We start from the raw sequence: 13,495 nt of genomic DNA on the forward strand, positions 1-13,495 counted from the left end.
TTTGAAACTGCATTTTAGACATCATTATTAGTGCACACAAATATAAACTTGAAAGCTGTTCCACATTCCCATGCAACCACCCGTGGGGTCTATATCTTCAAAGTTTGTAGACAGTGATTTGTGCCAAAGTCCTACGCCTCCTCGAGGCAGGCATAACGAAGTAAAATGTTTTCATTTCTGCTTGTTTTTCTCACTTTGCGTGTGCGCTGATTGTGTGCTGCATTGTACAAAGCAGGAAAAGACTCAACGCATTCTAGATCACTTCCAGTGCACAGGCTATGGTTCAGTCGGCGCGCACAGCAGCCTAAAATGCACAGGAGCAGGGAGCGAGCACAACAGCACCAGAGATATGGAGCTGTTCTGCTCTCTCCGTTTCACATGACGCTGCACAGCAACTTTACTTGATGCTTAGTGCTGAGTGTCTTCTTGATAAACCTGGCCCTTGGTCTTTTTCCCTAATTTTAAATTCTATTCTATTCTCCTGCCCATAACCTTAGAGCGATTTTCAACTCTGTCCTCAAGTCCACTCTTCGGATTGCCTCTGTCATGCAATGCTGCTGACTCGAGATGTTTAACATACAGAAAATGAAACCCTTTATTTTTTTTCCCCTGAAACTTTTGTACTGTCGCGCTTTAATTACTGCTCCAAGTTGGTTGTGGGTCAGCTGAATAACTTTGTTTTTGTAAAGCAGTCCATTCAGATGCCTGTATCTTTTCACTCTTTCACCTTGCTTCTACCCCTCCTTAGATTCATCAGTTATTCTGGATGCAGTTCTCTTCACACCATAAACTTCATCTCCTATGTCTTGCCTTCAAATGCTATCACTCTCTCGCGCTTTTGTATCTTGTCTCTCTGGTGTCTTCCCCCAACCTCCTTTGTTCCTTCGCGAGTCTGTTTTTTCTAACTACTGTGTTTCTTTTTAGGGAGGCAGCTCCCCTTTACTGTCGGAACTGATGCAATTCGCCTAAGTTTAATGCCATGCTAAAATCAATCATTTTCTGGACCTGAATATTGACTTTTTTGAACTGTGATTTGATTGTGGCTACTTTGTTTCCTCACTTGTTTTGTACTGTATGCTCTTTACATTTCTATGGATATAAGCATTGTAATACACTTTATAAATAAATGGGTGGGTGTATCAATAGATGAATGGGTACGTGGATGGATTAATTGCCGAATAAATGTACAATGAATAGCTGAATGAGTACATTGATGTATTAATTGGGTGGGTGAGTGAGTGCTCTTGAGTCACCGTCAACTTCTTGCTCTCACAGAGCATGCTGTCAGTGTGGCTTGTGAATCCCTAGCTTTCGCAGCTTAAGCGGGGGGTGGGGGGGGTGTTAACATCGTTATTTATGAGCCTTTCTTGTCTGTAGCTTTGTCGAAAAAAGCATTTAAAAACAAAAGTAAGGGAAAGATAACAGAGGTCGGGGATGCAAAGTTATTCACAGCAAAGAAATTAAGATAAAACAAAAGAGAAAGAAAGAAAGAGAGGTGAAAGAAAGAATGAAAGGAAACCATATAGAAATAAGGAAGCAACTGTGACGAGAAGAAGGAGCCAAAAGGATGAAAGGATGGATGCAAGAGTATAAAAATTGATGGATGGAATAAAAAAAAACCTTTGCTTGGGCGGGTGAAAGAAAGTGGCTGGAATAGTAAAAGACTGTTTAGGTGGATAGATGAATGAACATCTGGCTGGAAGGGTGAAAAGATTGATTGTTGGATTGATAAAAGGTGGGTGAATTAGTGGATGGATGGATTTATGAAAAGCTTACAGGATGGGAGACAGGATGAAAGAACCTCATACAGATTGAGTAGCGAATGCTTGCTTCGCTCATCTAATGGCATTCTAGAAATGGATCCAAGTAGGGAGGGTTAACATTTTCTGGCTACTCCCTTGGGCTTTTTTCTAAGTCAGTTAGCACCCACACTATGCTCCAGAGGTTGGTGCAAAGGTATGCAGCCGAAAAACTCAGAGAAACGGAAACGAACAGGAAAAGAGGAGCTGGTGGGTGTGGATGAGGAGTGTACAGATACGAAAACTGTCAACGGGGGTATAACAGGGGGACAGATAAACAAAAAACAAGGAATAATACCCAGAAAAAATAGAATGATATTTGGAAGTGTGGAGAATGTGGATTGCAAGGAAAGGAGATCTAGATATATTCGATTTTAAACAGAGCTCAGTCTGACAACTTGCCTCACCTCAAGTTCCTCATCATTTTACACTTGATACTCCAAAAGCATTAGTGTAATGGATGCAATTTGCATTGTCTCTTTTGATGATCAACTAATTGCAACAGCAATAGTCAAAATTTAAACGTTGTATTATTGCCAGCTGCTGTTGCAAATTGTTGCTCCATTCTAACAAGATGCAGATAAGATGCTGTATGGAGGTGTGTGTCTGGATAAGCGTTGTGATGTGCACAAGGATGCACAAATGGGAAGCATATGTGATTTATCAAACTCGCAAAGCAATTTCGGGTTATTTGGGGAGCTTTCAGCCAGTTATGAAATTTTATTCAGCAGCAACATGGTGCCTTCTGAACTGTGCAGTTAAATGTTTAACAAAGTGAGTATGGAAACAAAATCCCAGGATGCAAAGCACTGTTGGCTAAACCACGAAGACTAGCTAAATGTGTCACACATGATGTTTAGTAAATAGTCAGTTATGTACAGAGACAGACTGGCCTAAAGGGTAGTCACGCAGTGCCATAGGGGCTGGTCTGACATGTGAGTGTATGGGCTGTTTTTTATTGTTTGTAGACCTGTTTTATTGTCTGCCAGGCCATTTGTTTACTGTTAATGTTCCTGATAATAAAACAAACATCGTCTTCAGCAAGGTCAAAACTTTGCAAACACCCATACCTTGCAAAACACATATACAGCTAGTCTTTACAAGTTCAAAACTGCTCCAATTTATAAACATGGGCCACTTATTAGGTCTCGCCTAGGCAGCCCATGCGCTGTCTCTTCAAGGCATGCTGTATCTACTCTGTGGGCTTTGATCACGCCCATCGATTTTCAGTCGTTCTTTTGTTTGGCCATTCTTAAATGCTGGCTTTTTAGTGGTGGCCCCTCCTTTTGGTGCCATGACGACTGGCCCTATTACATGTACTCATTCCCTCCTGTCTATTTTGTTTTCTTCTCTGCTAATGATTTTCGGAATGTGGTGTTTCTGTGCTTTTCGAGCGAAAAGTGCTCAGCTGGCTCCATTTGCATTTTCAAACAAGAAGGTAGCGTGTGTATGCATGTGCAAGCAAACTTTTTATAATGATATGCTTTTGGAGCCCACATGGTTTTTGTTTGATCAGCATGCATGACATTTGTTTGATGAGCATGACGTCCACTTTGTGGGCCCCCTGTTTCATGTGTTTTTTTTTAGAAGGTAGCGTGTGTGCGCTTGGAGTTGGTTTCATTGGGTTTTTCTTGGGGTTGCTTTTCCTTGCCTCTCCCCTGCCCCCCATTACCATGCCGCTCACTGTTTGGAATACAACTGGAGTGCTTATTTCTTTTACCCTCCATAATGTATACCTCTTCCATATTTCTCTCTGTTACCTGTTTTTTCTGTGTAGTGAATCACTTTTGCACATTGTCTCTCAAGACCAGGCCTGTTTCTTGTAACGTTAAGCCACTAACGTTTTCTTCTTTTACGGTGCTAGTTATAGCTGTGTGTTTAAATTTAGATAACTCCAACTACTGTGGCTTTCCAAAGTATGAGTTTTACATGTGTGTGGACCAGGAGCTGATTTGTTCAAGAGCCGCACACCTTACAGTGCACCTCCCATACACATGCAACTCTCCTTTAATACAAATTGTGCCTCATGCAAAAAAATATGTTCACTACTTAATCTAATGCGGCGTACTTGTGGCAATATTTTTCCCAGATGCTTAATGCATTGCTAACCAGTTTGCAACAGTGATGTATCTGAGGCCCCTACACATAACCAATCATGTGTGCAAGCCTTACCCTGTCAGGGCTCATTGATGTTAACACCTGCGCTCTGTAACTTAGGCAGCAGTGACCTCACCCCTTCATCTGGTATGCCATGCACCCATTAAGTTGGGCAGGATGATTTGCAATCAAACTTATATTTTATTTTAATATTTTTGTTATTGGTATCATGCTCTTTGCCAAGGCAATTGCCTGCACAACCTATTCCCTTCACCCCCATAGAATCGGCACAATTCACTCACACCCCAAAGAAGCAATTTCCTGTTTGGCTGAGCGCAGGAAAGAGCAGTCGAACTGGTAATGATGGCTGGTGCACTCTTATACTCACAGAGGGGATGGAGTAGTGTGCATGACTGCAGTGTTTCTGGCTTCTACAACTCCTGCACTGCTTAGGCAAGGTAAAGTATATATTGTGCAGAAAGATGCGTGTGTGTGCTTACATGGCGTGTATTTTATTTCTGTGCTTGTCTGTGCTGTTGTACTTCTGTAATACTTCCCAAACTTTTATGGCTTGATTAGCTTTTATTCACTAATGTATGCTCGGTCAGTTTACGGAGGAAGAGTCAGCCCGGCCACTGCCAGCCTGAGCACTGCAGGAGCTGTATGATGCTTCAGCAGATGGCTGATCTATTTAAACACAGTAGTCACTCTTGGTGCCTTTTCTACCAGATTCTACACTCCTCAGTGTTGGCCTATAGAAGTGTGTGTCACTCTGTGATTGACCACGCCATGTAATAATGAACTGCAAGGCTAAACACTTATAAGATCTCAAAGGTGAGACCTGTTGACTATGCCAATGCTTGTTTAGCTATTTAATCTGCTTAATGGGGCTCTTTTATTTGGTGCCCGGACCCATTTTCTATCCCAGTCCGACTCTGGTTATCTATAATGAAGACAGTGGTTTAAAGGAGCAGGTAGATGTATAGAAATGCAGGGTTCATAGGGGGCATCACATAGTGGTGCTGTATTTATGTGGCTGATGGAGTTGTGCCGCATATTAGGTATATGAGTTGTAGAAAGGTATGCACTGTAAGTTGTAAGGGAGATGCACAGTGGTGTATAACAGGACTGCAGCATACAGCTTAAAATATTAACTGAAGAGTTTGATTCATTGGCAGACACTATTCCCAGATCTTTTCTGCTCCTTCAACTTTTTCCCCACTGCTAAAGGTGAAGTTTCACTTGGAGCATCAGAACCGTCCGGTTGTGTGCTAAAAGTAGCGGGCATGCACAATACTAGAAGGTCCTCAGATACACAGCCATCTTTTGCTTGCGAGTGCACTTGAACTGGTAGGCTGTGAGCAAGCACCAGTCAGTAAAAGGTTGACGTGGAGGACCAAGCTTTATCAAACAGCCTATTTAAATTCCCTAGATTAGAGCGTGCCACCTGGGATCCTGCTCCTTGATTATGGTGTGCTTGTCCTGTTAGTGGAAAGCAGCACAAGAAGCCCTCATCATTCCTTTTGTGCAGTATACCAGAAACGGCACTATGGGGCATGACAAAAACAATACTTATGAGGGCACAGATTGTGTCAATGACAGCACTCATGTGCAAAGCCCATGGCCCTTTGACTCGGATTTTGAGCACCTTGATGCCTTTTCCATTTACACATTGTTGCTGTGCCAAGGTTTCTATCACTAAATTTTAAATATGGAGAGAGAGAAGTAGAGCAATTCCTTCCAATCAAATGGTAGAGAGTGGTTGTTAGAAGGTGGTTCTGACACTCTGAGCTGCCTGGAATTTTTCACTTTTTGAGCACCTATTTGTCGAGCAATTACTGTGGGAGAGCCTCAAAAATGAGACTCACCCACAGAGAACTCATGATGAAAGAGACATGTGGATTTTGCTGGTGTCCCCCCAAGCTTGACTAGGCCGCTGCTCAGCAGCCGGAGTAAGGGGCACTGGGCTGGTTACATGCAGACACACGTGTACATGCATGTGCACACCTGTACGGGCTGTGCAGGGGAGAGTCCTGGCGTGCGCAGCCCAGGAGCAGCTACAAAGTGAATGGTGTGGCAGGACTTATGCAGAATTGAGTAGTGACATGGATTAGGCTTTATACAGTGGGAAGAAACATGCCAGGGCAAGTCAGTGTGTTTTACTGTTTTCACTTCATTATTCTCCTATGGGGATGTGGAGCCCATGTGCTAGTTTCACTTTCCTAAGGCCTACCAATTCCAGACATGCACTAAAGTCTACTGTAACTTGTGTAAGAAGAAGTATTCTGCAGAGTCCAAAGTCATATTTGTACTGCTTTTGCGTCATCCAGAAATGTCATATTTCTCTGAGTCAGCCCATAACCAGGGCCTGGCTGGGGGCTGACACCAGCAAGCTGGATTAATGCCCTTCCTTCCAAGAGCAAAGGCTACCTCTCCAAAGAAGAGAAGATGGGTGGAGCTACTGACTCATCCATCAGCAACTGTCACCGGGTGCCAGGCACCAGGCTGCACAAGGGGGAAGGCAGCGTGGGCGATTTGGCTGGACTATGTGGCAGGAGACCCCAGGACAATGCCATCTTGAACCAATCCAGAGGCCTGGGCAGGAAGGAGGGAGCAGGGGCATTGAAGTGATGTGTCGCTGTTTGGTAGGACAAATAGAGACTTCCTGCCAGCACCCTCCCCAAACTTCAAAAATTGTTTGCACAGGAAGACAGGCACTCTTTGGGGTGTGGTATGCTGAGGAAGATCGGTGCTGGAGCCTGGCGCAATGGGCAGTTGGAAGGAGGAACCCCCTGACTGTCCCAGGATCCTGAACAGCGTCAGGAGACCAGGTCCAGTGCGCAGAAGCAGGGGCCTCTTTGCAGGGCGAAGAGAGGCCCAGGAGGAGAGCCAGGCAAAAGGCTGGTGTAGGGAGCCAGTGAAGACAGCTCTTTGCTGAATCCACCCTCTGTGAGACCCAGAGGGCAAAAGAGAGTGCTCCCAGTGGCTGGGGATCACAACCAGGAGCAGGTAGAGGCCAGAAATCCAAAGAACAATCCCCTGGGAGCTGAGAAATGCCCCCCAGAAGGTAGGTAACCTTTGAACTCTGGCAGACTGGCGACGAAGCACGTGGGGCTCCGCCGCCGGTCTTGGATATGCCCTCAGGGTGGGTCAGGCTCTGGGGGCTACCGCCAGAAAGAAGTAAAGTCAGGGAGCGCCGTCGCCCTCCCCGTGAACTGGCCCAAGAGGAGTGCCAAGAGCCCACCCTGGCCCCCAAATACCTCGGTGGAGGGGGGAGCACTGTTGCCCCCCCCCCTAGAAGAGAGTTCAGGGGCCTGGGATCCCAACTCTGGGCCCCAATGGTGATGGCTCTGCGGAGGAGGGGGTGTGTCATTGCACAACCCCCTTCACTGGAGAAGTCGTAGCCGGAGAGCACCGTCGTGCTCCCCGTGAAGATGGCCCCGGTGTTGGCGATGAGGAGGATGGGGGCGCGCCGCCACACACCCCCCCTCACGGGTGAAGTAAAGCCGGGGAGCATTGTCATGAAATAACCAGGGGCCTGGAACCCCAACTCCAGGCCCCGATGGTGCCCAGGGGTACCAGGAGCCTACCCTGGCCCCCGGCAAGAATAATGAAGGCAGGGGGTGCAGTCCCCCCTTGAAGACTGCCCAGGGGTCTGGGGCCTCGTCCCCGGGCCCTGAAGTGAGTAGGAGGTGGTGGGGAGTGCTTTTGCACTCCCCCGAAGACCAGACACAGTCTCCCCCAGCACGAAGATGAGTCTCATGGGGACTTCAAAAGAATAACTCCTCAGGGGCTCAGCCAGCATTTTAACACCTTTTGGGCCAGAACTTTTCTTCTACAGCTGGGGGTGTATTGCGAAATGCACCAAGGGATGAAGGACTGAGCTGGGGATGTCTGGAGAAGGGCATTCCCTGGAGGTGAAGAGGTGTAATTGCACCGGTAGTGCATTTACTAATGATATTTGGAATATCGCTGGCCTAAAATCAAAAGTTAATAATGTACTATGGCTTGATTTTATCCATCAATTTGATGTTTTTAGCCTTCAGAAAACTTGGGTTATTGAACCAATCCACCTTAATGGCCATAGGACCATCTATACTGATGCTATAGCGTCCAAATATGGCAGAGCCAAGGGAGGCCTATGTACGTATATATCTAACTTAGTTTCATTTGAGAAAATAGATATGGTCGGGGAGGACAGTTTCTATCAAATTATTCGCATGAGGGCCAATACTGCCTGCTCCGTAATACTTCTGGATTATTACAATAATATCCCCTGTCATATGCGAGAAGGTGTCCTTGAAGGATTATCCGAGGTTATATGTATAAATTGCGGGACACGGGGTACAAAGATATGATTGTGTTATGGAGTGGAGATTTTAACATTGCCCTGTGTCAACATTCAGATAATGCTAATTGTGGTCTTACTTATGATAGGGAACTTTTCCTCCCCCGCTTTCCTCATACATTATATGGCGAATGTCTAAATGATTTAATATTTGAGTTGGAGCCATTTGAAAAAAAACTTCCTTGCCTGATATTTGGGACCCACTTTTTTATCCGGGACTGCCACATTGCCATCCGGAGTAGCGCTGTGAGCGCCTGCTGCCTGAGTTGATGCTCCCCCTGCCGTCGCTGTCAGTCCATCGAGTGGCCGCCGAGCGGGGGGACCACAACCCCCAGAGTACCCGGCTTGTTTCCCGCCCCCACACACTCCCACTTCCGCGCCCGGAGGCGCTGGATACAACGAGGCTTCCTCTGTGGAGCGTGAGCCATTTGAAAAAAAACTTCCTTGTCTGATATTTGGGACCCGCTTTTTTATCCGGGACTGCCACATTGCCATCTGCAGTAGCGCTGTGAGCGCCTGCTGCCTGGGTTGTTGCTGCCCCCGCCGCCGCTGTCAGTCCATCGAGCGGCCGCCGAGCGGAGGGACCACAACCCACAGAATCCCTGGCTTGTTTCCCGCCCCCACACATGCCCACTTCCGTGCCCGGAGGCGCTAAATACAACAAGACTTCCTCCACATCGCGGGATGCGCGCTGGCGGTGCTGGGCCAAGCCCGGGCAAAGGACGGCCCGTCTGTGGCCGTCCGGGGCAGGAGGAGGCAGGGCAGGGCCACCCCCCTGATATCCGATCTTGGACTTGTGGGATACATGAAGTAAGGCATTACTGTTCCAACTCCGATTATCCATTAATGTACGGGGTAGGACGGGACGGGTTACCCCTCCTATCCGAGTATTAGGTGCATAGTCCTTATTGGGTGTTGGCATTGCTGATAGTACTGAAACCGTAGGTCTGGTATGGTCATTGGTTAACAATTAAAATATGGGCAAATGTACACCAATGCATACCCGGTCTAAATCGAGGCAGAAAGCACAAACTACTACACCACTTCCCACCCTGACCGCAATAGACAGAATGCTTCAGAGAACGATAGGGGTTGTAGTGACAGCAATTGAGAACACTGAGAGACGTCTCTCATTGCCACCAAATATGTGCCTTGCCACTCAACAAATAAATACATCTATAACTACAGCATATGACTCCATGCTTATGGACTCATATGCTGATTTTCCAGGGATAGACAGAGCATGTGACGCGGGATTACAGCAAAAGGCTACCACTGAGCATTCACTCCCAGCTACCAGGCTATCACTGACACCAAATTTGCAACCGCTATCGCCAAATGAGGACCCCCCGCCCATTATCAATGTTTTGGATACTGTGGAGGGGTCGAATTTTCAGTCTAATCCTAGCACTGATGTTGAATCAAAAGTAAAGGGGAAAATGAGATCCCCCCCCTAAAAACTAGAGGGCATAAAATTAAATGTAGACAAGTATGCAGCAGAGGCAAGCAGCCTGTCTCTGGAGTAAGGGGGAAAAGTAAAGGTAGTCGAAGAAGAAAGGTTCAAACCTTAGCTGGGCAAGAGGGTTTTATGAGTTCAGACCTACCAATAGAGGTTAGTACGTTACAAAATGAAGAGAGAAATAGAGGCCAGTCAGAAAAAATATGTACAAAATATGAGGGCCTTATGATACATATGGAGCAGTTAATGAAATCCCTCATCCTACCAGTGCTAGAAAGAATTAAGACCCTTACTGCTAAACTAGGCAGTTTAGAAAATATGATTATTGCTAACTCTGAGGTACTGAAACAATTCAATTTGCATGGAAAAAGCATAATCATGCACAATCCTAGTTTGCCCTCAAGTGCTACTAATAGTGTCTTAAAGCCAAACGTTAAAACAACTGTATCAGAGACAAAGGAGGTTAACCATTCGGGGCAGCATAGTCTGCCCCAAAGTAACAGAGCACAGGCTCAAAAAAATACCAAAAGAATGGGACCTACGAGGGAGCCTGAAAAGGTACGGTTAGGCAGTGAGCAGATTAGGGGCCCCAGTAACATTGATTTGGAAAAGAATAAAAGCAATTCTGGGAGGACTAGTTATCCGCGTATTGATCTTCCACCTCAGTCCCTGCCCTATACTGTGATATTAACGGGGGTGCCAGAGTTAAAAAATGAAAGGGAGGAATCCCACTCTGAGCTAAAGCATAAGGTCGTTTTTGGATAAATGCCAATAGGCCACTACCTGGGTATGTACAGGCTGAAATTATATATGTCCGCAGGGTAGGCTGGATAGGGCATAGATATAAAAATCTCCCTGGGGATTGCATAATCATTAATTTCAGAGATAGGCGCACAGTGAGATTCATTCTTGATTGGAATAACGAGAGAAGGAACGGAGAAATCCAAACCATGGACCTGACTTATTTCTATCCAACTATGAATCTCACAGCGAACGTATCCAAATCATGGCAACAATGGGAAGTAAGGGCACAAAATAAATTTGAGTATAATTTACCTATTTCTAATCGTTACTGTACACTGCAGGGCCTAGAGGATATTGACTGACTTGCCAGTGATTTAAGGGATACTGCATCCCAAATAAGTAAAAAAAAACCTGGCCAAAAGTCAGTACTTGACAACCATGGTATTCCCATGATCAATGATAATGATAAGGGTAAGGTTGGGGTAATGGCCTATAAGCGCATAGTACAGGGTCCTAAGAATGTAAGTTCTCCACATGAGAGATGACCTATTGGGTCTCTTGCGGAACCTACTATTAGTACAAGTGTCTCGGATAAAATACAGAATAAGGAATCATGGTCCTTTTTAAGTTGGAACATTTCAGGGATAAGCTCCAAATTGGAAAATGAAAACTGGGTAAATCTTGTAAATAAGTATGATGTTGTCAGTTTTCAAGAAACTTGGACCACGGTCCCTGTCCACTTAAATGGTTTTAGGACTTATTGTACGCCAGCCATTAGCTCTGCTCGTGGTAGGGCTAAAGGAGGTTTGTGCACTTATGTCTCAAATATGTGGGATTGCGCTAAAGTAGAAATGGTTCGTAATAATACTTACTATCAGATTATAAGGTTTACAATTGATACCGATTTTTCTTTAGTTTTGGTGAATTTTTATAATAATGTTTTAGCTGAAGATATAGATAATGTTTTCAAATCTTTGGGAAGCAACATTAAATCCATACTGGAAGAATATAGAAGAGAAGTCTGTGTTATATGGGCAGGAGACTTTAATTGTCCTCTATGTAGTAAAGGAGAGAGAGGAGCTTGCGGAGTGATGTTGGACAAGGATATTAGCTTTAGTCACTTTGAACACACCAAATGTGGGGAACACTTAAATGAACTTATTTTTGGATGTGTTATGGGATTTGTTAACAGGTTGACTGGTCACGAGATCCCATTTCTCCCCACTTTTAATGGTAGAGGGGCAAATACAGCGATCGACTTTATAATAATGACTGCAAGACACGGGGAAATGATCCAGAAATATAACACACTTGATAATTCACTGAGTGACCATTTTCCCCTCAGTCTAGTCCTAAAAGGCAGAGTAAAAGCTACACATAGAAAAGCCATACCCGAAATGCGTGTAGAAAATATTTCCATGGCCAGGAAAAATGGATACTCTTTAAAATGGACAAAAATCGTACCTGACGATTTCCTATACAAACTTATCAAGAGTACTATCCCTCAAATTTATGCCTGTACAGATATAAATACCACCGACCCTGACATCATTAAAATGTCTTAATAATCACTAAGCAAATTGAGAATTTGTTATGGGTTGAACTTAAAGGCGACAAAAAAGTAAAACAGGGATGGTTTGACACGGCCTGTACTAAGGCCTACTCACAATTGAAACGTGCCCTACACGCTACGTAAAGGATTGTTCCTTAATCCGAGCCTGCAGAAATTCTTATAAGCAGGCGCAGAAAAGAAGGCAAGAGGCTCTAAAAAAGGAAGCATCGGATTCATTGTGTGAAGCTTCTTTGACTAGTGATTCCTTAGCATTTTGGAAAGTTGTTAATGCCCCGTTCCTGCAACATAACATCACAGCAAAAATTGAAATAGCGATACCCGGGAGGGAGTGGGTAAATAATTTTTCACAATTATATTCTGCTGAGTTGCAAGAGGTTGATGCTGCAGATATAGCTCTAGCTGGGCACTGTTTATATTCAAAAAGTGACTCAGCCCTTGATATTTCTGTCGTAGAAGTAACTGCCAGCATCAATGCAAGTTTGGGGGGTAAGTCACCGGGGCCGGATGGGGTCCCTGTAGACCTATTCAAAAATAACACAGCCCTTTGGGCACCAATTTTGACACAAGTTTTTAATGCCACACTTAAACATGGCTTACTGCCCTCCTGTTACAAATCACTGATAGTCCCCATATACAAAAAAAGGAGACAGGACAAACTGTCCATGTTATCGTCCCATATCACTCCTGGTCTCTACTATTAAAATTCTCGGGCGGGTGGTTTTAAACAGATTACAATGTTGGGCAGACGAAAATAAGATTATCAGCGATTTACAGTATGGTTTTAGAAAAGGGCTCGGCACAATCGAACAATGTTAAAATTTGTACATTTGAACAGAAAAATACACAAAAGCCAAGGCCGGTCGGATGTTTTTAACTTTTTTGGATTTAAGTACTGCATTCGACTGTGTGTCGCATAGTAAACTTTGGCTGGTGTTGACGAAATTGGGGGTAGACCCCTCAATCATTAACTTTCTGCGTGAACTTTATTCTGCCGCAACCGCCAGAGTCAGGCACGGGAAAAATGGCGAGTGTACTGACTCCTTTGGCATTGCCAGGGAGTACGCCATGGCTGCTTTTTAGCCCCGTTCCTCTTTTCACTCTATATCAATGATGTGGAGAACACTCTTCTGAAGGAATGTAGGGACGTACCGATGATGGGGGTAAGATTGATTCCAGCATTGTTGTATGCCGATGATGCCGTCTTGATGGCTAGAACTCCTATGGCGTTGCAGAAGCTAGTTACGTCCTTTGCGGATTTCATGACTGGGCTGGATTTAAGGATAAACTGTACAAAGACTTTCACCATGACCTGTGGTTCGGGTGCGCATAGAAAGAAAAAGGTGATAGTTATTGGCTCTTCCCCGGTCGATTTTACTGCAACTTTTTCCTATTTAGGAGTTCTGTTTGATCAGACGGGCCTATGGAATACCACAATCAACACCAGACCAACTTTTGTACTGTAAATCCATTATGGC

This window comes from Lissotriton helveticus, chromosome 7, assembly GCF_964261635.1.
Source record: "Lissotriton helveticus chromosome 7, aLisHel1.1, whole genome shotgun sequence".
Lineage (NCBI taxonomy): Eukaryota > Metazoa > Chordata > Amphibia > Caudata > Salamandridae > Lissotriton > Lissotriton helveticus.